Here is a 26,239-nt window from a genome sequence, read left to right as displayed (position 1 = left end):
TGGTCACACGCTTGTCATTTATTGAACCAGCAGGGGAACGGAACGGCGACAGCCAGCAGGTTGCGAGTATAATACTGTTGCCAACTGATTTTCGACAATGTCCTTCGGCGACTTGTGGAAAGTCCCTACGTTGTTCACCACGAAAGTTTCTACGGATGCAAAAGATTCAAGACTGACGACAAAAAAATAATCTAATCTAATCATGTTTTTGGGTTGTAGCAGTCCCCCTTTATTAACAGTTTTGTACACTGAACGGTCACCGTTTTCAAACAAAACGTTCACAACGTTATTTGGGTAGTTTACTGCTGTTAGTCTCTACTCATGTGCCGCTGTACATCTTTTCGTGTTTCCTACTACAGACGTCAACAGACGCAGTGAAATGGAGCTTTTCTTTTGGATATGAGGCATTTCCGGTTATTCTCCACTGGAGGTGTCTGAAAAGAAAATTGATTTTTAGTTTTTATTTTTAATTTTTATATATTTTAATTTTATTGCCTGTTCCGTTAGTCTAACACTGTCGGTCACCGAGTACTTGGGAAGCGCAGGGAAGCAGAAGGCGGGAGGGAGGGAGGGCGAATAAATGTTCCGCAATATGCACTGAAACCAAGTTGACCTCCAGACGCAAATTTTATTTCTTCAATGGCTAGTTTCGTTGTTTCACAGAATCATAGTCTAAGGCGCTGCAGCCACGGTCTGCGCGGCTGGTCCCGGCGGAGGTTGGAGTCCTCCCTCGGGCAAGGGTGTGTGTGTCTGTCCTTAGGATAATTTAGCTTAAGTAGTGTGTAAGCTTAGGGACTGATGACCTTAGCAGTTAAGTCCCATAAGACTTCACACACATTTGAACATTTTTTGAACAGAATCCTGATCTTCGGAAAAAGCTGTGGTATAATGGTAAAACGAAACAGATGTAGGAATATCGTTGAGACCAGTATCACTGCCGAGATTCTCAAGATAAGGCGCATTTCTGATAACTTACGCAGCTCGTGATTCTTACCAAACACTTGCTGTGGTTGACGCACAGAACTATCAGTGATTCATAAAAGCCCTTTACAGAGACGTTCATGCACATCTCTTTCAGCTTCTTAGTCTCATTGCATGAGGTAAATAAGAACTCAAAAAACAGCTGATTTTTGTAGACTATTTTATTTCTTCACACCGCTGATTTGGGCTTCGACTGAGCATTTTGCGCACTCCACCGATCTACTGCTCTTGGTGAAACAGTAAGCACCGGACAACGTAAAGGTATGTCCACACGAAACGCCTTTCTCCTGCGCAATCGCTGACGCATGTGGGCATGCGCTTTCTCGTGACCAAATGTTGCTTCGTTGTGCAAGAGGTCTGCTCTGCACTTAAAACTTTGCTCCGCAATTTGTGCTGCATTTATTGCGATGAAAGGTGACAGAAAACGTAAACACAAGACAATTAGGAGTAAAATATTATCTAAATAGCATAGATACGAGAAATAAAAAAGGACGCTGACTTTTGTTTGCGTATTTATAGGAAAGTTAGTGACTTTTAAGAAATTGTGCTTAGCAAACTTTAGCGATAAGTTTAACTTCCGTTCGAAATTTGAACCTTTGGAGGCAGCATCTCATCGGCATGAAGAGTGCAAAGTAACAAACATGTCAGTATTCCCGTCACGTATCCCTCCTAACAGTGACTAAAATACGTAGGCCCTTATAGACCAACTTGTCGTACGCAATAGTGACTGACGCATACTATGTTCAAAATTTATACAGTCTGAGAACTTTTTCCTATTTAATCTCTTACTTTGTTATTATTCTTCCTTAAACAAAACGTCCCTATGTTAACAGAGGGATCGAAGATCCGGTCCTACACTTTGGAAAAAAGAACCGAAAGTCGCTACGCGTAGGGTGCATGTCCCCAAGATCGGCAACATATCAGTGTGTAAGTACTGTAGCTGCACCCGCTGCCACAAGACCAAAATATCAGAACGGAAACAGAACGACAGCAGCGCTCAAGTGCCGTGGCAGTGAACTTCGAATACGAGGAATATGGCGAGGAAAACTGTTTATTGCTTTTCGAAATACTAGTACTAGATGATAGTTCCCATTTATACTTTATGGGTGGGTCTGGTAGTCTGGCGGTAAAGTGTAGGTATTTGTATAACCCAGGATTGCAATTTCGACCGTGTGTCTGTTATCAGTGGAAATTACGTTCCTGATTACGAACATCTTGTGCGTATTGCACTCTTTGAATTCCGATGTAAATGTGTTGCCCGTATTCTGCTTAATATCTGCTCTCATCCGTAATATTGGGTGGGGTAAATGATTCCACTTTTTTTTTATTTCGTAGGGAACAGAAATTAGTTTCGTGACATGGTATTCTGTGGACTCTTGTCTATTCGTTATTGCTTAAGAATCCGTGTGTGAACTTCTCGATTTAAATGCACTGTAAGTATATTCCTCGTATTCTACGTTTTTTTTGTTTTGTTACCAGCAGTTTTTCGTACTCTGTTTAAAGAAAGCCACCGGAATATTCATTGACTTTTGCTGAAATGTATTATTTGTAGTACATGTTAATATTATGTGAAAACATTTGTGTAACTACTGTAGCATTTTTAACATTTGCGAGGCAGAATGCTCTAGTCATCAAGACTAGAAGGCATAGGGCCTACTCAGCTATATCTACATCCATACTCTGCAATGCAAGAAGCAACACCATTCAAAGCGGAATTACACACTCATTCCGTGGCGAGATATAATAAAGCTGAGTGCCAGTACTGTCTTAACATGCTAACTTTGAGTTCTCCATTAAATGCGAGAAATTACAGAAAATAGATTCTAACAAAAATGACGTAGAATACGAGCAATGTACTTAGAATGCGTTTAAATCGAGCAGTTCACACGCAGATTCGTAAGCGATAACAGATACACGTAAGTCCGCCGAACACCAAGCAACGAAAGCAGCATCTGTTTTACATGAAATGAAAACAACTTTCGAATCATTCTCCTAACCAATATTGAAGCGAAAAGAACGCAATAAGAATACGAGTAACATATTTACAAATCAATTCAGAGAGCGCAATACACACGAAAAGTCGTAATCAGAAGCACACTGTGATGAAACCAACTTCTCTTAACTATGAAACGAAAACAAACATCGAACACTAAAAATTAGCCACAAGACCAGAGGTCCCTATATGAGATTCACCCGCGTGCTTTCAGTGTCCCACTGTACAGGTGTCCTGATCTTCGCTTGCGATAACACCTGCTATAGGTCGCTAGCTTCGACTCTGCCAATTACGACCGATTCACCATACAGTTTCAACCAGTATTACGAACGTCATTGTATAGTGAAGTTCTCCTGTGGAAAATGAACTGCTGTGTTTAGCAACAGTAGCAGTTCATCTCCAAATCTCCATAAATATTTGCAAAACAAATTTAGAAAACGGGAATTGTAATGTATTTAAGTCGTTTTGACACGGTTTTCTTGAGAACTTCAAGTTACCTACTTTAAAGAATATATTACAATTTTCACTGACGTCAACTGTGTTGTGTACATCTTTCCAGCGTACTAATGCAGTTCGCCGGCCGCGGTGGTCTCGCGGTTCTAGGCGCGCAGTCCGGAACCGCGCGACTGCTACGGTCGCAGGTTCGAATCCTGCCTCGGGCATGGATGTGTGTGATGTCCTTAGGTTAGTTAGGTTTAAGTAGTTCTAAGTTCTAGGGGACTGATGACCACAGCTGTTAAGTCCCATAGTGCTCAGAGCCATTTGAACCATACTAATGCAGTTCGGTTTTTATTATTAGTGCGCTATTGTTTTCATTCATTAGTCTTATAGTTTAACTGCAGGTATTTACACAACGTGTTTTGTAATTTCGAAGTGTCTATAGAAATACTGCCAATAGCAGCATAGCTGATTCTGATGAAATATAAAAATCGTATGAGGGAAAGTTATGTTATATGAAATGACAAGGTAATTGAGTATCTGTATAGCAGATTTGTGTAAACATTTAAATAAAAATCTCCGCTTTTTTGTACTACAATACATCATTCTAAGTTAAAAAATTTAATTATGCCTATTGCTGTTTCATAAATAATTCATAATCACCAGATGGTGCCCAGTGTACCACGACTATTGCAGTGGACTTCACATGAATTCTAATTCTAACATAAGTTAGAAAATCCTAATCACTGCAAAATCACTTTCTGTATTTGTATAACATCTTAATATAAATCGCATTTCCAGTCTCAAATTCACTCCTCAGGGTGGCTCGTGATCCCTGAATACCTATAGACTGTAACGTAAAGTTCTTATTTGAAGTGGGCACAGCGAAACGAAAATAAATTATACAACCGCGTTTCATAAATGACCTAACGGGTCGGAGCCATATTGTCAGACGTCGCATTCGATTCATCAGAGCGCATGGAAACTTAAGAGCGATCAGCGATCAATCGCTGCGATCTGCCCACACACGTGGGATCTGCGGAGAAATCGCACGACCTGGCGACGGATCGCCCGCTGCGATTCGTCCCTCGGATGTTGGGGCCTTAACCGGTGTGGCAACTCGCTCCGCTCTGTGATGAATTGTGTTTGGGAGGGGGGTAGAAAGAAGAAGAGACGAAAAAGATCGGAGAGAGCGAGGCCTGTCTCTGTGACAAACGGTAGTTTATTAGCTGGCAATGTTTCGGTGGGAGGGTAGGACTTAGCAGTCAGTGCAGACAGTGCGAGCAGAAGCAGACGTAGCAGAGAGAGTGGTGGGGGGGAAGTTGGCCCGAGCTGCCAACCTCGGGGTCGGCGACCGTGCGGGCCCGGTTTTCGGGGGTCCCGGCGGGCCAAACGCGACCAGGATATCAGCCGGTCCCAGCAGGTGGCGGCCTGGCCACGCCAGATTCGGCAGCGGGGGCCCTCCCCTCTCTCCCTCCCCTGCCACACTCATCCCCACTCCAGTCACGTGCCTGGCCCTGGGCCTACCGCACTCCTCCCCCACCCCCCTTCCAGCAGCCGCTCTTCCTCTCTCACACACTCTTTCACCATCGGCTCTGGACGCTCTCGTAACGGTGAACTCGACCTCCGTGATGAGTGGTCATTTCTAACAATACCTTGACACTTTAAAAGCAACAGTTCTGTTTCGGCTTTACGTAGACTGTTACTGGTACCTATGACACTGCTGAGAAATTAAACAACGCATAGCCTTTATCGCTCACCAATTTCGGTGAAGAGCCTCTGCAGTCACAGGTTCACATTTCCTTTGATAAGGAAGGCCCAGATTGTATCTGCGTTTAGTAAAGATTATCAAACAGTGCGTCAACCTGACGTATTTTAAATACCAATTAGTACAGGTCAACAGCTAAGCATAAAACGAAAGGTACAAAGGTTTCCAGAAATAGCTGCTACCATTTGCCTTTCCTGATTCTTCAGTCTTTATTTGCCATGACTGGTTTGGAATCACCTGGCGATTAATCATCAGACAGTACACGTTTGCTGAATGTTTGCAGCATTGTAGGAGTCGTGTAGCTGCGGCAGGGTACAAAACAAGTAAGCACTGAATTTGGCGAGAATTAATTTACATCAAAGAGATGAACTTAAAGGCATTACTTACGTTACTAGTATCGAAAATTTATTGTTGTCGCTACACGAACTTGGTCACATGTAGCAACCGCCACGTGTTTTACGCAGTGTAAATAAACCGAAGAGCATTACTAAATGTTCACAGAATTTACGTTGCTGCAAAGACTTTCTTTTCTCAGCATTCGCATTGCATATTGGTGACATTAAATAAATATATATCCATTTATATTAAGTTCATTATTGTAAAATTACCATGTATGTGCTGTTTACAAACTCCATCAGTCTAAGAGTTCAGGATGATATTTCGTCGACCATTTTACTACTGAAATTACGTTTGAAATCTTTGCTTTTGTTCAGTAATCATAAAGTACGCTGATGCGCTAGATTTAAATAATTTAAATAAATCCAGTTTTGCAGCCCACCCAGCAAAAAATAGTCATTCAATTACAGATACAAAAACCAACCTCCATATTCTAAACACCGTAGATAAAGAAGTAAAGATGGTCCTCCTGGGACAATTAGAGATTCTCTCATAACAACGAATCACCCCACACCATCTTAAATGCACAGATCTATTTAGCAAATAACCCATTTTCCAAAATTAAAAAAAATCTTTATACTTATAAAACTAAACAGATACTCTGAAGGTCATATAACATTTGATTAAAGGGCCTCACTTGCCCGGCGTTGATGTTTGATTCACAAAGCAATAATCAACGTGTACCAAACAAAAATAAACATGTCAAACGTAATTTTAGTACGAAAATTGTAGACGAAATGTTATCATAAACTCTTAGACTGATAGATTTTGTAAATATCACATATAAATTTAGCAATGTGTATACTTGGTGCTTTCGTAATAATCAGTGTAATATAAATCTATATATGTATTTACTGTTACCAATATCGCTTTTCCCACTTTCTGTAATAACGCAGTATGTCAAACCAATGCAAATTTTACGAACAAAAATAACTCTTTAAAATGTACTTAAAAACTGCTGTTATGGCTAATTGACATTTATCTTTCTTTACTCTGTTGCTAGTAAAAAATAAACGCATATTATAATACAGACCAAAAAATACCGGTTATTCAGAAGTAAAACTGGAATGTATACCGCAACTGCATACATGTGTCTAAAACAATCAAAAAATGAGCAACGGAACTTTTTTTTCGAAGTGATGATTACTTTATGATTACCCTTCATAGTGGTTCAACGAATTTATTACCTGTGAAGTACATGGCCATGGCCATATTCTGCATGCCTATAATGACGAGTGCAAAACACATACCAGTTATTGCACTACAGTGGATGTATTAAAAAAAATCACAATTAAGTATTGAAAAAACGGAGAAAAACACTCTTATCGATACTAAAAGAGCTTTGGAAGAATGACAGCATCAGAATTTTAAAACCCATAGCAATTAAAGAATTGATAATGAAAGCTAGAAAGGAAACATACTGGCACAACGAAACTGTAGATGTTGCAAGAACAGCGGCATACCAACAATGTAAACTTCAGTGGTAAACATCACAGCAGAAAAGAGGGGTTTACCTACGCTTTAGTCCACTGCACTTCACCTAAAAAGCCGTGCTGCGTATAGTCAGAAGAATCTTCCGAGAAGGTATGTTAATCAGTTAATCGAATAACATTGCGGCAGGCATAAACCGAAACTCTGTAAGAACAGAGTTGTAAACATACCCGCGTATAGTGAACATACAGACGACTGTAGAAAACTGATATGCAGCATATTATGATTTAGTAAATAAATATACTCCTCACTAAACTAAATTGTATGAAAGGTTTGTAAGCCTCGAAATCCCTACATCCTACATTTGCAGAACATCTTCCAATTTAAACCTGGTTTATTTTATTTTGTAACGTTTTGTTGTTTGTTAATGGTGAATACCCATCTCTCCCCTTATAGGCTATTATCGTTTCTGGCTTTATCTATTCTGCTGCAAACTTTTACCAATAAGAGAAACTTCGATATCTATGTTTGTATTCACTTACAATAGTTATTTGTTGTAACTCAGCTTTTTAAGCCTGCATTAATGTAGAACCTGAACCAACTCCTATAATTTGGTATAAATCTCTTTTCTCATATTTCCTTTTGACAGTTATGGTGTCCTTGGTGCATATCCTCTGGTAGGTGTGTTTCGAATAATGTACAATATTTTGCCTTTACCGTACATTATAACTAATGCGAAACTTTAATTAAACTGGATCGTTTACAAGCGATGACCTTACTTCAATTTAGGCGGTCAAAACTTAATTTTCAGCTGAGCTGGTAAAACTTGTACACTGCCATTTGCAGTTAATTTACTTTCTCAAAAAATTATAAGCAGTTGACCAGCAGGGTGTTAGAGGACGCCAGATTTACAACTTTTTAATTTTTTAAATTTTTATTTATTCATTTTTTTTGCAGAGAGGAGTTATCATTTCACTTTGTTATTGGATCATCAAAAATTAAATAACCTAGAAATAATTCTGTAGTATTGATGGAAGTTTCACGCTCATAAACGACCAATTATTTTCATCAGACTAACTATGTACAAAGTGAACTCACTCTCGAGAGCGTCTTTAAAGTTATGTGACTCATTTCAGAGTGGAACATGACATCTTATAACGCGAATTTATTTTTGTATGTCATTCTACACAATTACAAAAATTACATTTGAGTGTTGTACTGTCAAACTGAAGCTTTAAGGTGGTTCTCTTTAAATTTTTTGTTGTAAGTTACTAGTGCCCTTGTTAATTGTTCCAGGTGATTGTTGGCGAATATTAAATTGAAACGTTCTCCTAGTAGGACACTAACGATTATTTCCTGACGTCGTCACGTATACGATTCAGACTAAACAAAATTTTTACTCTGGAGTAGGCAACATTACAAGTAGCTACATAATCAAACGATGAACAGCCACTGATAAAAGCAGCATAGAGTTTCAGCTGGAAACTACACCATGTTCTGAGAAAATTTCAGAGTTCTACTAAAGCATATAAATGGAATAATTTGTCTTGACACCACACTGAAGTTTATTTAATGAATAAAAGTTGATTAACAAGTTAGTTACAGGCGAGTTACAGTTACATTTGGGATGTTTGTATGAGGACAATACCGAAGGTACAGTTAGCAAATTTATATTTATTCACTACAAGAAGCAACTGCAGACCAAAAAATATTGGTATTTCGTTCTACAGCCATTGTAATGTGTTTGATCTTTGTAATTAAACTCATGTTTGTATTCATCCATAACAGATTTGAAGAAACCGAGTCTCTTAGTATGAAAAAAATCTTTAAATAATGCAATAAGAAACACAAAAAAATTATTGTGGAGATGCCGGGGATCGAACCCGGGGCCTTTCACATGCAAAGCGAACGCTCTACCACTGAGCTACATCCCCGACGGCGATTGACCCTGCGATATATATAATTATAAGCACAGCTAGACAGTGAAAATCGCTCTCCTTTAATATCAGTATTTGTAAATTAATAACTTTTTTTCTTTCGTGGCGTGCAATATGTAATACAGCTTGCAAAACGCCATTTAAAGCTTCCTGAGCGTCGATTAGAATTAAGACCTAATGCTTCTCCTCCTGCCAAATTTTTCGTTCAAATGGCTGCAAACATTAACAGTTATTTTCCAAATCGGAGCGTATTCAAAGTTTCCTCTCGGTATCACTTAGACAGAAAATCCTTAAGCTCTCCAGTTAATTCTGGATAATGCATAATAAATTCTGAAGCATGTTTTGCAGTTTGGTGCGTAAAATATTTCAAGATTTTAGTGGTAGAAAACGGAACGAATAACCTCACAGTGAGTTTCTCTTACAGAGAACAACAAGAGACCTAGGCCTATAGTTTAGTGAAGTATATGTCGTTAATGTAGGTCAGAGAGACGAGAAGTAATCGTACTCTTACACACTCTACGAGAAAAGTAAGCTTCGGGTATTTAGGTTGTCATTGCGCTTATTCTGGACGGGATGAACAGTTACAAATTCTTCATCATTTACGGTAGCAGTGGTGGTAGCAGTAGTAGCAGTAGCAGTAGCAGTTGTTGTAGAAGAAGAAAATGATGTACAGTGGTATACAACTGCTTTTTATTCTGACATTGAATCTGCTGTACTATGTTAAGGATTTGAAAAGTAATTGGTGAATTACACTTCTATGATTAATTGCATCCTTTGTATTAAAAGGTCATTGGCAGTCGCCAACATATATTTATAATAACTATGGAACTTTCAGACAGATTAGTATCTACATGATAAAGTGTGTAGCAAAACTGGTACTATACGAATATTTGTCTGATGTATTTGGCTCACGAGAATCATGATGACTGTTGATAGCTTGTACAACTAAGTTTATTGCTGCCTTCAATACAAATCCTAATTATTTTGACCGCAAGATTTCAATAAACCAGCATTTGTACATGGAAGGACACTAGGTATGGACATGCAAGTGCCGTAGGGCTTGCTTTTCTTGTGAAAGTCCGCAGCATTCATATCTTGGTACCATGTATTTTAATAGAAGTTCTCCACATTAATTACTCTAGCAAAACAGATAAAAAGAAAATCATTGTACATAGTGCAAAAATATAAAGAGACTAGATGTTTTGATACCAAACTAAATAATAAATTGTAATACTGATCGATATTATCAAATATGATTTGTTCATCCACAAAGCGTGACTTCATACGATATAAAACAAAGAACAAAAATAAAGATATGACATTGAGCGCTCCTGATGAACCAACTGGAAACAATGTACTCTGTAACTCTATAACATGACAGTGATGAATAAAGCCAAAGTAGGTTAGTGATGTAGGTAAAGAATTGCTACTCAAGGAAACAGTAGTTACACGAGGAGTCATGTAAGAATAATTGTACAAAAGCCTTTTGTGAAGATGAAGGTCAATAATTCTTACATGTTCCATAACTTTGGTTATAAAGATGAATAACTGACTGAATAAATCTTACTTGTTCTACGGGTTTTTGGTTATAAAGACTGATGTCCGAATCCATGCTGATCTCGTCCATGTTGTCCTTTCACTTCAGCCTATGTTTCTGACTACTTATTTGTATATCAACTACATATCTAATGGAAAATTATTCATACTTTCTAATGAGTTCCTTATGATAAAAGTGTACAGTTGTTCACAGTATATGTATTTCAACTACATACATCTACGTGATCTGTCCCACACTTCAGTACATATTCTGTGTTTTTAGAGATTTTGAAGGTAATCATAGTTAATCATTTTCTTGTAGCATTGGTTCTTGAATTTAATTGAAGATTCTTTTCATTTTAATTAGCTTTCATCCTTCGATGATGCGCAACAACATCATAGGAAAGTAACTTGCCTATGTTGATAGCATGACAGTGTGAACACAAAAATAATAATCTGAGGTAGGGCTATAACCAGTTCAATTTTAATGCGCTATCTTTTTATCTTTTACATCTTTGTGTTTTCGAAATGTTAATTACGTGTTGTAACAATGACTACTGAAAAATGTGATGAATAAATAGACTTACAGTACCTGCACTGCACGACCACACACAACTTAAAATTCAATACAATGTTTCAATCGGCGAGAGAAGATAAATGCATTAACGTCCTTTTGAACAAAGATTATGTTGTCTTCGAGATACAAGGTTTATGGTACAGAGTAACACTGATGATTCATGGCGTCAAATGTAAACATATTGATGATTCTGATTAATAAAGTAAGGGTTTATCAACAATATTGAAACAAATATGAAGTTACATTTGAGATGCTATAGTTATGCCATAGAGTAGCATCAAAGATTAGTGGTTGCCAATGTATATATAACATACCAAAATTCCTGATTAGTAAGAGTAACTAGCATTAGAACTGAATTCATCCGAAATTAGAAATTCCACAGAACTAACATCACAATGCTGAAGAAATATGCAACATAAGGAGTTTACCATACCAGAGTTTTGAGAATGACGCTACGATATCAAGAATAATTACACTGTCTCTGTCTTAAATCACTAATTTGCATACTGAGCCATTTGTTTAACGTCACAGGTAGTTAAAAGTTTTTGTTGGTATGGGACATAAAGTCAGAGGTTTCCCATATTAGGAATCGTAATTAACTGGAGAATATCTTTGAGTATACTATTAGTAATCATTGGTCACAAGATGGATACATAAAACTAAACCATTGTCATAATATAACTGAGTCTCATACTCGAGGAATGATGGTGGGGGTAAATGCCATAGCCATCCTAGTCAAGGCCCTAATTGACGTAGTCTTTACTTTCCTCCGATCTGTTATGAAATGCCAAGTGTGCATCTAGGTCATATGGATGATTGATGAGTGTTTGTAAAGTGTCGCACTGGTTTTGTGTTAGCCTGCTCCTCTAGGGTAGGACCAATGAGCCTGTGAAGGTAATGTCCCCTTTGGATGGATGCATTACCATTATCAAGTGTATATCTGGGTCATGTGGATGGCTGCGGTGAATGTTTGTAGAGTGTTGTGTTGGTTTCATGTTATGGATGAAAGGAAAGAAAAAACCTGGTGCCAGTACGTAGCCTACTTCTCTCAAATAGGGATCAAGGGGGCCACGAAGTGGAATGTCCCCATTACATGGGTGGCTCATTATCAACAAATGTGTAGCTGATTCGTATGGATGACTGATGAATGTACAAAGTTGCGTTGGTTTTGTGTTATTATGGATGAAATAGATGAAAGGAAGGGAGAAACATTGTGGCCACAAATAGCCTGTCCTGTCCTCTCGAATAGTACTGAGGTGTCCGCAAAGCACAGCGTTTCCATCTGATGGCCGGATCGCCATCACCAGTGGCGCATGCCCTCACTCCATGAGCTACTGTGGGGGGGTCTGGAATTTAATCCAGGACATTTGCACAAAGTCTGATGATCAGGAACTTTATGCTGTCACCCCTCCTCCACTTTCCAGCTAAATCAAAGAGAAAGTTGCCAGAAGTGCACGGCATACCCAGGCGGTGACCCATTCAAGTGTCGGCCACGCCAGGCGTTGCTTAACTTCAGTGATCTGATGGGTACCAGTGTATTGAATGAGGCAAGGCCGGACCTTACAACGGAGTGGCGCCTATTCGTCGTCACTGATTTGATCCAAATCTCTGGTATATGGGCTCGGCCACAAATGAAAGTGATTGAACTTGGAGCTGCAGATGGCCAAGCATTTAGAAGAAAAAAAAATAGCATCTTTGGCGCGGGTCATGAGAAACACAACTCCCTTATATTAGTGTAGTTTGCAAGTTAAAGTACAGAACAGTAATCGGAGGGTGGTGGGATCGCGTCCCTATGTGGAAACGTTTTTTATTTTTTTATTTTTCAATTTCTAAGTTATTTGAACTGCAGATAATCGGGAGGAATATTCGATACCTTGTGCATACTAATATTTTCATACAAGAAATGAAAGGGAAAGAAAAAAGAAAATTTGCTGAAAAAGTATGTGGCAAAATACAGGAATGTTATTATTACTTCATCAAAATCTGAGAAACTTACAACTTTATACAAAATTTTTTGACTGATGTAATGAAGCCTTACGAGCAGGAGAACATATTTCTTCTGTTTAATGACTCGTGGGAAGAACAAACAAATCTACTATTATATGACAAGATATTTCAAGATGAAGAATTGCCATCATGTAGCACTGAAGTGATTTCCTCACTCCCAAAATACACTCAAGCGCAACTCTGCGATGTCCAGTGTTATCATCAGGTAAAAAATTTGATCTAAAAGCTTGACAACTGCTCAGACTGCATCGAGAGAGAAATAAATCATCTCGAGAAGACTGCATCAGAACAAATCCTTGGGCAAAATTTAGTGAGATGATGCCTTAAGCGTGCCACACTGTACGACGAGAGATAATCTTTTATAATTGTGAAGCTAATTTGTTTTTCTATAGAAACTATGTAATTGAAGGAAGGAAGGGAGATTGGGTTTAACGTCCGGTCGACATCGAGATCATTAGAGAGGGAGCACAAGCTCGGATGATGTCGAGGATTGGGAAGGAAATCGGACGTAACCTTTCAAAGGAACCATCCAGGCGTTTGTCTGAAGCAATTTAGGGATATCACGGACAGCCTACACCTGGAGAGCCGGGCTCGGGTTTGAACCATGGTCCGCTGAATGCGAGTCTAGTGTGCTACGCAGAGCGCCACATCACTCGGTAATTGTAAAATTGCGGAGTTTATGACGTATGCAAAATGCCAAGAAAATTACTACTTATCTTGTTTCCATAATGCATATCACCCAAGCACGTGTATAATTGTCAGCCGTAAAATTATAAAAGTATGTAATTTATACAAGAAGTTCTCGTTTACGCCTTACAATCCTTTCCTGGATATTTATTTGCAATCCAGAGTTTTCATTGACCTTTCCTTTTCATGCCTTTTATGAAGATATTAATAAATACGGTGTACTGAGCATCATTTCGGATGCCTTGCAGTGTAGGTAACATAAAAATTGAAAAAAATAAGAATATATTTCCTCATATGGACTCCAACTAACGACCCTCTGATTACCAATCTGTGCTCTGTCCTCTGCGCCTGGAAAGTAAGAAAACTCGTGCCTCGTCCGACTCGCGACAGAAATGCTTTTTTTTTTTTACTATCTGTAGCTTCCATTCCCTTTGCTTTCATTTGAGGCCAATCCGTGCATATACTATGAATTTTGACGAAATCGATGACGAATAGCTGCGGTCCTCTTGTTAGTCCTCTACATGATGTATTGTACGGAACAGAATTAATCCAACGTCCGCAGCTCGTGGTCGTGCGGTAGCGTTCTCGCTTCCCACACCCGGGTTCCCGGGTTCGATTCCCGGCGGGGTCAGGGATTTTCTCTGCCTCGTGATGACTGGGTGTTGTGTTATGTCCATACGTTAGTTAGGTTTAAGTAGTTCTAGGGGACTGATGACCATAGTTGTTAAGTCCCGTAGTGCTCACAGCCATGAGAACCATTAATCCAACGTTTATTATAACATATTTTTTAATGTGAAATACAAAACATTTTGTCTGTTTTTACTTGTTGAGTGTACGTCGCCGAGATCTGGCTAACGCTGGTGGCTATACTCGGCACGAGTTCTTCACATTGCCAGACACACTAACCCAGCTGGTCGGCGGGCATCCACCACAGGAAGCTCTAGTTGTACCACATCTGCTGTTTCCGTTTTGATCTTGTCATGGGGTAAATGAATCAATAATTCATGACACGTATGTCCTTAAAAACGTTTTGAGTCCTCTCTTAGCCACTCTGGAATCAAGTTCATTTAATGTAATGACTTAAGAGATTTTATTAAGTGACGTACGATTGCATATCGTTGGTGGAAATAAACCCGTGAAATTGTGTTCTGAAAAATAATTATTGATGCGTAAATCACGGAAATCAGAGCCTTTTCGCAATTAATTGTGAAGAATGCTCAAAATTTTATACTGGACAAACAGGAAGGAAAGTCAGCACACGGTTTAGAGAACGCACGACAATAAGCTACAATGGCACATCCACCTTTGCTGCACGCTTGAAAGACATCAACCGCAACTATTTACGAATCGTCCATAATGTTATAATCCTCCTAGTATATACTGTGATAGAACCTGTTCCTACGTTACATTCACAAGCGATAATAATGCATCCAGTGTCCAATGCTTCAGTTTTAGATACTTGAAAATGGCCTAAGGCCCACAGCGTTCAATCATACATCAAATAAATAGAATATCAGCTGAAAATATAACGACATCATTTAACAAATATTTATTGAATGATGCCCACGACTTTATGTATCAAAGAAGAAGAGTACTTCAGTCGTGCCTGTTACTGTATGTTAATCAACTGCATAAATACGTATGAAAAAGTTTTTAAATCTTGAAAAGTGCTAAAAGAAAAAAGTACATCAATGGATTTTTAATACCTGAACTGTGTAAATTTATAAGGTTAGGAAAGGATTGCAAACTGTGTATTGATGAAAAGTACACATTCCAATTACCTGAGAAGTAATCCTGTTGTATATTAATGTTGAAAAGCATTAATTTCAAATATAATTTCCAGCGCAGAGACCAACGATTGACCGTTTTAACGGTGTCGTTGAAGAGCGTCGCTTGCTGACTGCTGCTACAACTTCTGAAAGTGACCATTGAAAAGAATTTTCCTCTCTCTACCACATTCTTTCTCAAATAGGCGAACTTGCAGATATTTACGAAATTAACGACACACAGTTAAACTGACTCAAGTGTTATGCGAAGTTGTTGGGTTACGGGACAAGAGACGATCAGATCATCGTCATCAACTATATGCCTTATCAGCGTTTCATATTGGAAAGTCGACCGTTTCACCACACTCGATAACACAAGCTTTCATAATTTATTGTTCTTTAGCACTCAAGAAGTAAAATAGCTACTCCCTGATAATGTGTTGTCCATTAAGAATAGTATACACACAAGATAAAATCATTGTTCTTGGAAATCATAATGAGTTAAGTGACGGTTGTAAAATTTATCAGTTTGAATCAGGTGACAGATCATCAGCTACAGACGTGTGCAGTTATTGTTCTGAAATCTGAATTCTGCTTGAGGACAACATTTTTCGTAATATAACCATTTACCATGATGCCCAGCATTCACAACTCTGTTTTATTAACGCAATTTCAAATTGTACTACCATGGTACATAATCTTTGAGTAAATATTTTAACAATCATTTCCTTCTGTCAGCAAGGCTAAGCCTTCTTATGAGAAATTAGAATCATTTAATTGTCAGATCAAAATTAGGAAGGGATTCAGGTACAGCCATACTGCGTAAAACTAAATCGAAAATTTGGAAATTAAGTTCAGAATAATTAAATACAGAACACTGAACATTTAATACAAGACGTTACAGCTGTTGAAACGTAGTGTCTGAATACGGCCTAAGCACTGTACATTTCTTACCTGCAGTTGATGAGTCCGATGACGGTAGCTTATAGCATATACGATTAGTACAACGTAAACAATATTTACTTACTGTGAACTCCATTTATCTGCATCATGTGACCATACTCCAGCAGAACAAGTCAAAAGCTTATCTTTCGTATTAGTTGATCATTAGGCATATCGATTAGAGCCGAAATATCAAGTTCAAGATTCACCTCGTAACAAATGAGCTCTCTGCCACTAACAGTAAATCTAACAATGAAGTCTTTGCTCTCATTTGTACGACCGCTCAACGAAACCTCTTTGGTTTTAAGCTTTACCCAAAATGCATCATGCCAACATGTCCCATAGCAGAAACCTTTAGACATGATTCCAGATGTTTAGAACATCTCATGTTATATTTATCCTTCACTTTCTCCTGAAAATATGATGTGAGACTAACAGAAAGGTTCACAATATTCGCAGAAATATGAATAATGATTTTATTATGTGTAATATACGAATTATGATAAAATGTAGTTGATTTGTCCGTACCTACTTAGTGCTGTTAAACTTTCTGAATTTCATACAACGTAATCATGTTAAAAACTATTATTATTATAAACCAAAAAAATAAATTTTACACACACTCAATTATAGTAGTACACTGTGTCGTCACAGAATGAATTTTTGCGTTCCTTCCACTTTTAGGTGAAGGTGCAGCGGTGCTCCAGTGAAGAGTAAACCAATATCGTCTCTGGCCAAAGACATCCGTAGACAAACAATTTGTCAAAATTCACGTGTTGCTGTAGTCAAATTATGTGGCAGCGCACTACTTTGTTTGAACAACAGACTGTGTGTGCAAAACAGGCTTCAACCAGAATTACTCTCAAACATGGAAACAAGTTTGACTGCTTATGCATGCGTATGCCAAACAATAAACAGGTGCCTGCCAAACTGTTACCTCTGAGGCTGAGATATCTGACAACTGAAGCAGATTTCGAAGATTTGAAGTTTTTATCTTGCATTGTACCTTGTTCATTGTCCACTAGTGACAAAATACTCTGCGACTTGATACGCAAAGCGTGACAATTGCTTTAAAAGTAAAGTTAAATTTGACAATTTTAGTTGGTACATTGGGACATTTCTTTGACAAACGAATGGATGTTGTTGTGGTCTTCAGTCCTGAGACTGGTTTGATACAGCTCTCCATGCTACTATATCCTATGCAAGCTTCTTCATCTCCCAGTACCTGCTTCAACCTACATCCTTCTGAATCTGTTTAGTGTTTTCATCTCTTGGTCTCCCTCTACGATTTTTACCCTCCACGCTGCCCTCCAATACTAAATTGGTGATCCCTTGATGCCTCAGAATATGTCCTACCAACCGATCCCTTCTTCTAGTCAAGTTGTCCCACAAATTTCTCTTCTTCCTATTCTGTTCAATACCTCCTCATTAGTTATGTGATCTACCCATCCAATCTTCAGCATTCTTCTGTAGCACCACATTTCGAAAGCTTCTATTCTCTTCTTGTCTAAACTATTTATCGTCCACGTTTCACTTCCATACATGGCTACACTCCATACAAATACTTTCAGAAACGACTTCCTGACACTAAAATCTACACTCGATGTTAACAAATTTCTCTTCTTCAGAAACACTTTCCTTGCCATTCCCAGTCTACGTTTCATATCCTCTGTACTTCGACCATGGTGAGTTATTTTGCTCCCCAAATAGCAAAACTCATTTACTACTTTAAGCGACTCATTTCCTAATCTAATTCCCTCAGCATCACCCGATTTAATTCGACTAAATTCCATTATCCTCGTTTTGCTTTTGTTGATATTCATCTTATATCCTCCTTTCAAGACACTGTCCATTCCGTTCAGCTGCTCTTTCAGGTCCTTTGCTGTCTGACAGAATTACAATGTCATCGGCGTACCTCAAAGTTTTTATTTCTTCTCCATGGATTTTAATTCCTACTCCGAATTTTTTTTGTTTCCTTTACTGCTTGCTCAATATATAGATTGAATAACATCGGGGATAGGCTACAACCCTGTCTCACTCCCTTCCCAACCACTGCTTCCCTTTCATGCCCCTCGACTCTTTGTAACTGCCATCTGGTTTCTGCAAAATTTGTAAATAGTCTTTCGCTCCCTGTATTTTACCCCTGCCACCTTCAGAATATGAAAGAGTATTCCAATCAACTTTGTCAAAAGCTTTCTCTAAGTCTACAAATGCTAGAAACGTAGGCTTGCCTTTCCTTAATCTATTCTCTAAGATATGTCGTAGGGTCACTACTGCCTCAAGTGTTCCAACATTTCTACAGAATCCAAACTAATCTTCTCCGAGGTATGCTTCTACCAGTATTTCCATTCGTCTGTAAAGAATTCGCGTTAGTATTTTGCAGCCATGACTTATTGAACTGATAATTCGGTAATTTTCACATCTGTTAGCACCTGCTTTCTTTGGAATTGGAATGATTATATTCTTCTTGAAGTCTGAGGGCATTTAGCGTGTCTCATACATCTTGCTCACCAGATATTAGAGTTTTGTCAGGCCTGGCTCTCCCAAGGCTGTCAGTAGTTCTAATGGAATGTTGTCTACTCCCGGGGCCTTGTTTCGACTTAGGTCTTTCAGTGCTCTGTCAAACTGTTCACGCAGTATTATATCTCCCATTTCATCTTCTTCTACCTCCTCTTCCATTTCCATAATATTGTTCTCAAGAACATCGCCCTTGTATGGACCCTCTATATACTCCTTCCACCTTTCTGATTTCCCTTCTTTGAGTAGAACTGGGTTTCCATATGAGCTCATGATATTCGTGCAAACGAATGGAACGGAAACAGATAATTTGACAAACAAGTTTGATCGTCCACAGTGCCCTTAACACTTGTATCTGAGTGCATTCAAAGATGAGAGGTCTCAGTGATCACATGCTTGTCTGACTGGCACGAGAACATGGTGGAAAATATTAAATGGTAGACACTTGAAGAAAGACACTGTACATTTCGCGACAGCATGGTTAGAAAACTCCAGGAACTATCCGTCAGGACAGCAATGCGAATGTTCATCAAGTCTGTGACTGGAGCGATAAGAAACCGTACTATATTTTACAATAAAAAGTTATTTTATCCATGGTGATCTTGGAATACCACGTGAATCACTAAAGAAAACACTGAAACCATCTACAGTTTTTGTATGAATGATGTATTTCACCGAAAATCGAGTCAGGACGGCCGCGAGGGTTCTTCGTACAAATTTCACGTTTTTATCATGTAATGACATTGGATATACATGATTTTCTTGTTTACTGAAACTTTTTACATTGTGTACAATGTCTTCATATTTTACTCATTTGAGGAGAAGTTTTGCTTTATACACTACGGCATAGAGATCATAGATAACGTGGTGAACATGATTCTAGACTAAAGACAAGACGGTGGACACAGTTGTTTACATCTGACGCCACGGTAGCCAGTGATTTAATTAGCTGTAACGAAGAACAATATGGAATATTAATGAATACTTCCATAGCTATGGTGTATTTTACCGCAAAATCATTAATGTAAAAGCTTTTGTAAACAAGAAAATTATATCCTGTTAATATTACAGGACCAAAACGTGAATGTTGTACGATGAATCCTCGCTGCCATCTTACAATGGGTCCAGACTCTAATCTAGCTACATTGAAATAAATAATTCATTTGAAAAGGCTTGCTGACTACTTTTTTCCTTTTCGCTTCGTAGATATTTCTCTCTTCTGTCGTACACTTCATAGTAATTCAATGAATAAAGATCCAGATTCCACAGCTGCAAAAATACTCCTATTTCCTCCAGGCTATGATATCGAAGCACCCATCTGCATCTGTCCTGCTCTCCTAACTCCCCATTTCATTTGTTTCAGTCATGCATGCATTTATAATCTCTTTATTCAACTCTATCATCGGATTTCCTGTGAATGACTATCATGTTCACAAATGTAAGCACAAAAAATTTCGTAGCATGTGATCATTATTTCATAAGAAAAATAAATATACAAACACATAAAATTGGAAAAGGTCAAATGTCTATATTTATATGAATATGGTGTCTGTTCGGATATGTCGTATGTCTTCCACGAGTAATGAGTGTGTTGGGGTGGGACACTACGAATGTAGTGGGTGGACATGCAAGGTGAGAATGTGGGTCTCGCGGGAGGCGTGCGCGAGATAGTCCCTGTAGACGCACTATCCTCTGTGCCTTCGGTGGCTCAGATGGACGCCGGCACGGTAGCTCAGCGTGTTCGGTCAGAGAGCTGGTTGGCCTCTATAATAAAAAACTGAGTGGAAGGATCAACAAACGAACTTTAACGGATGTCATGTGACGTCCGCAACGACCAAACACACACACAAAAAAAAAAAAAAATAGATAGAGCGTCTGCCATGTAAGAAGGAGATCCCGGGTTCGAGTCCCGGTCGGGGCACACATTTTCACCTGTCGCCGTTGATATTTATCAACGCCCGTCAGCAGCTGAAGGTATTAATATAATTCTAATTTCGTCAAGATTTATGGTTTCAACACAGATCGGTTTGATATCATGTGAGCCATACAGTGTTTATTTATGTAGCACTTATTTTCGCTGATGATCTTCATGGTGAACACCAGAAGTAATTTTCAGGCTATATGCGATACCCATACCCATAATACCAGATACAAAACAGTTTTAACTGGGAGCTGCATTCACCATTTATTTCGATTTTAAATATTTCTAAGACATCATTTGATGTTAAAGCTAATCTTTAGATAGTAGCAGCTGCAAACTGGTTTGAATTGGTTCTTTTCGCACTAGCAACATTGCTGGGACACTTCATGCCCAGTATAAGGTTCCTATAAGCATCTCTTTCCACATTTTCTTTTTTATGAAGTTATTTTATGGCGATAAAGAACAGTGCTACTGTTACAGAAATAATAAAAAAATAATAAGAACAACAGATCTAATAATTACAAAAAATTTATAGATCCAGGAGGGGAGTGATATTTTGTCACTTATATCTGAGGAAAATGACAGAAAAAAGTCATCTAAAGAAGAGGTATTTAGGATACTTTATTGGGAAGATGAAAGCAATACTGAGGGAGGAAACGAATATGGACGCAATACAACATCGAATTTTAGTGCAATAATGATGACCATGTTGGAAAGGATGTTATAGTCCACGATGGAGTGATACTTTGAGAAAAGAACCTCAAGCTACACCCCTCTAAATCACCCCAAAGGAGAATACTGCTGGAGCAGGATGCTTTCGTGTTTGTTCCATAATAAATGACAGAGACGTAACGGTTAAGTGCGGAAAAGAAACAGATGTATTTGCAACAGTCAAATGTCTTTGAAATGACGGTATGTAAATGATGTGAAGACTGATTTCACTATTCTTTGGATTGTTGATAATAATCTGATAGCAATAAAACGTAAATTTGCACTACTGTAATAGTCATTTTAATTATTTTGATAACTAACCTTTTCTCTGCGTCCACCTGTGGGTTTGATACATATATTGAACACACCTCCTCACCCTCGCTTTGTCCACCTCTTCCTCCCTTTGTCTATCCACCTCATCCTCCTACAAAAAAATTGTTCAAATGGCTCTGAGCACTATGGTACTTAACATCTGAGGTCATCCGTCCCCTAGAACGTAGAACTACTTAAACCTAACTAACCTAAGGACATCACACACATCCATGCCCGAGGCAGGATTCGAACCTGCGACCGTAGCGGTCTCGCGGTTCCAAACTGCAGCGCCTAGAACCGCTCGGCCACACCGGCCGGCCATCCTCCTACCACTATGTGTCTAACTCGTTCCCCACAGTCTCTCCATCTCCTCCTACCCTCACTTTTTGCGCTTTCTCCATCCCTCTTTCTGACTGCATGATCATATCTTCGTCCTCCCTCCATTTGAACATTCCCTCCCCCCTCACTTTTTCCATCTGCCTCCCTGTCCTTCTTTTCCAAGTGCCCACCGACATTCTACACTTCCCACCTGCTAAGAAGAGTAAGCATGGGAGACACATACCTTATCAACACCCGGAATCACGGTATGGGGATCTATTGTGCGTGATATCAGCACTTATTAGGAAGTTGCTGATGAGATCTCTAGTGCTCACCAGTACGTGGTAAGAATGCACTCTGCAGGCTAGGGTGCCAAATGGCACATTCCAGCAGAATAAAGCAAGAACCCATACTACAGTTCGCACCAGAATTGTTTTGAGAAATATACAGGGTCTTGAGTAGTCTGTCTAGTCCTTTAATTTGTCACTCATAAGCATGTCTGTGATGCGACAGGAAGACGTATGTTTCCATTCTACGAGGTGAACGAAGAGGTTCATAACTTTCTGAACAGCATGGCGGCGAGCTGGTATGACATGGGCATACAAAAACTGCCGCAGCGTCTACAAAAATGCATCGACAGAAATAGTGATTATGTCGAAAAATAGCTAAATGTTCAAGCTGTAAGCTGATGTGAACCATTGTAGAAATAAACAGGTCTATGTACTTATAAAAAATAGGAGACCTTACTTTTGGGATTACTCTCGTAGCTTGCAGCAAGCTGGCTTCATGAACTGACACAGTAAGTGTCTCGGGCATGACACGAAATTTCTCAACATGACATTTGGAGGCTGTTTGCTTCCGTGTCACGATGAATGCATAGCTATATTTTTGCTGTTAGGGTTCAGAGCTCACACTGACGTTAATAGTGGACATTAGTTTCAAATGGATTGAAAACTTCATAATTTGAACCCATTATGTGGTGAACAGTTGCACAACATTTGATAAACATGGTACTGCTGCTACGTAGTGTCCTACTTTTTATTTCCATCAGTATAATACGACGAGAAAAAATCCCCTTTAGCAATTGTAACACCAGTTGCAACTTATAACAGTTGTGACTATTTTAATACGTTGCTTCCTCTCTATAGAAAGTACATTAAGACCATTAAGCTCACCTCTGATATTCAGAATTACTCTTAGACCTAACGGCTCTTTCTAATCATTACTTCAAGCGCACCACAATACACTGCTGGACAATTGCTAAGGAACATTTTTGGACAGGAATAATCACAGGTCCTTCATGTCTGAAGTTCTTCATTGACAACCGTTTGGTAATGTTGTAGAGGTCTTTCATATTTCCTTGTCTTGCTGCCTCTTCTGCTAATTTTGCTTGCTCATCTATCCATTTCCTTTTATCTCGACGTAGCAATGTTTTCACTTTTTTTGTTTGCCTCCATGTATTATTTATGCGCAGCAAGACAAGAAAATATGAAAGACTTCTACAACATTACCAAACGGTTGTCAATGAAGAACTTCAGACATGAAGGACCAGTTAAGAACAAGAATGGTGTGATGCTTACAACTCAACAGGCACAGCTACAGAGATGGGAGGAGCACTTCAGGGAACTGTTAAATTGTGAAGACAACCAAGAGAAACAAGTAAGAGATGTTCCAGAGGAAGTCGAAGAAGACCAAAATATAAATTTGCAGTGCCCCACAATGGACGAAATTAGGATTGCCTTGAAAACACTAAAAAATACAAAGGCTCCAGGCCTAGACAACGTAGCACCGGAGCTCTTAAAAGCCGATACTGAAAGTACTGTTAAAATGCTCCATCCTTTGCTGAAGCATATTTGGCTTGAAGAGAAATCTCCAAAGGAGTGGAAAAATGGCTTGGTGGTAAAGCTCCCAAAAAAGGGAAATTTGTCAGACTGTAACAACTGGCGTGGTATTACATTGTTGTCAGTGCCCAGTAAGGTCCTCACCAGAATTATTTTAAACAGAATTAAAGAATCCCTTGAAAAGCGACTGCGTAAAGAACAGGCCGGTTTTAGGGCACAACGCAGCTGTGTTGATCTTATTAACACTCTTAGGATCATCTTAGAGCAAAGCAAAGAATTCCAAGCAACCATGTACCTGGCATTCATTGATTTTCAAAAGGCCTTCGATTCCGTGAAACATAAAGTGCTCTGGCAGGTGTTGCGGAAGTATGGCATACCACAGAAGATCTTAAACGTCATAAAAGATCTATATGATGGCTACGAATGCTGCATACTCCACAAGGGAAATATGACAGAGCCCATAAAAGTAACAACTGGAGTCCGGCAGGGTTGCATTTTGTCACCAACACTTTTTCTACTCATTCTAGACTCTGTTATGAGAAGAGTCACAGCAGGCAGGAGACGAGGAATCCAGTGGGGGATCCACGAACGTCTGGAGGATTTGGATTTTGCAGACGACATAGTTTTATTAGCTCCAAGGCTGACTGATATGCAAGCTAAATTAAGCTTGCTGAAAGAAGAAGCAGAGACTGCTGGCCTCAAGATAAATACAGGCAAAACAAAGGAAATGAGAGTAAATTCAGGTAACATGGAGGTGCCCCTGTTAATAGGTGAGCAGCGAGTGGAAACTGTCAACTCATTCCTGTATCTGGGTAGTATAGTGGCGGAAGATGGTGGAGCTGGAGATGACGTGAAAAACCGCATTAAAAAGGCAAATGCTGCCTTCATACAATTGTATCTAATATGGAAAAATAGAAATATCACATACAAAACAAAAATCCGTATTTTTAATACAAATCTGAAGGCTGTCCTTCTGTACGCCAGTGAAAGCTGGAAAATGGATAAAAAGATAACAACCCAGTTACAAAGCTTCATAAATAGATGTCTTCGACGCATCATGAATATCTGGTGGCCAGAAAAAATATGTAATGAGGAGCTCTGGCGAATAACAAACCAGATACCTATAGAAGACCAGATACGAGAGAGAAAGTGGGGCTGGTTGGGGCACACCTTGAGAAAACCAGATGGAGCCATCGAGAAAAAAGCATTGGAATGGAATCCCCAGGGAACAAGGAAGAGAGGAAGACCAAGGGGCACATGGAAGAGGACAGTGGAATGGGAAGCAAAAAGAGTTGGCAAGACCTGGGCAGAATTGAGGCAAATGGCCAAAGACAGAGACGGATGGCGAGTTCTCCTGGATGCCCTATGCCTCCATAGGGGCCAAAGGAATTAAGTCAAGTAAGTCAAGTCAATAATCACAGGCCATGATGGATGTCTTGAAATATAGTACATACCTATAAGAGGTGGAGCGGTGTATTTACACCCAAAACAGTACAGATGTCACCAGATGCGAAAGCAGTATAAGTAACATAAAATGACTTTCATGTTTGTTACAGGCTAGACTCCCGCATAAAGGTAGATATCGTACACTAAGTAAGAAATATGCGCTCCTCGGACACTAATGCACATTTTGCACTTGTTATTCATATAGTCTATCAAACTGATGAGGCGTCCACGGGGGATATTTTCCCATTCTCAAGGCGGTATTCAGTTTTTGCACGGTTTGGGGAGGGGATGTTTGTTGAGAAACACGTCTCCAAAGAGAATCCCGGGGAACAGGCAGGCCATTCCGTACATTCAATATCTTCTCAGTGTGTCCGACTCTTTTGCAGTTCTGTATGGGAGGGCATTGTCGTCTATAAATAGGAAGTCGGGGTCTATTGGACCTCTCAACAGATGTCCCTGCAGTACCTCTGTGTTGTAATGGTACTTCGCCCAAAGATATCCAACGATGTTCGACCATTTTATGTAATGCCCGCCCACACAACGACTAGGCGATACGGATGACGATCATGAACATTCTGCGGTGTGTAACGTGTTCCCCCCCTCCCTCCCCCCTCTCTCTCTCCCTCTCTTCACACAAACTGCCACACCACACAACTTGCCGCACTGGAGTGGATTCGTTATCATTCGAGAGCATCACCCTGGACCATTCGCTAC

The 26,239-nt window shown here is 39.3% G+C and overlaps 1 non-coding gene across 1 annotated transcript; it reads right to left on the bottom strand.

Annotated features, from left to right (window-relative positions):
- Positions 1–8,869: 8,869 nt before the first annotated feature.
- Trnaa-ugc (transfer RNA alanine (anticodon UGC)) lies at positions 8,870–8,941 on the bottom strand. The gene has a single exon. It is a non-coding gene; the product is annotated as a tRNA-Ala (tRNA).
- Between the last annotated feature and the right edge of the window lie 17,298 nt (positions 8,942–26,239).

This window comes from Schistocerca nitens, chromosome 7 (assembly GCF_023898315.1).
Source record: "Schistocerca nitens isolate TAMUIC-IGC-003100 chromosome 7, iqSchNite1.1, whole genome shotgun sequence".
In the NCBI taxonomy this organism is placed as follows: Eukaryota; Metazoa; Arthropoda; class Insecta; order Orthoptera; family Acrididae; genus Schistocerca; species Schistocerca nitens.
Note: the sequence above shows the minus strand (reverse complement) of the source record. Positions and strands in the feature narration are given on the sequence as shown.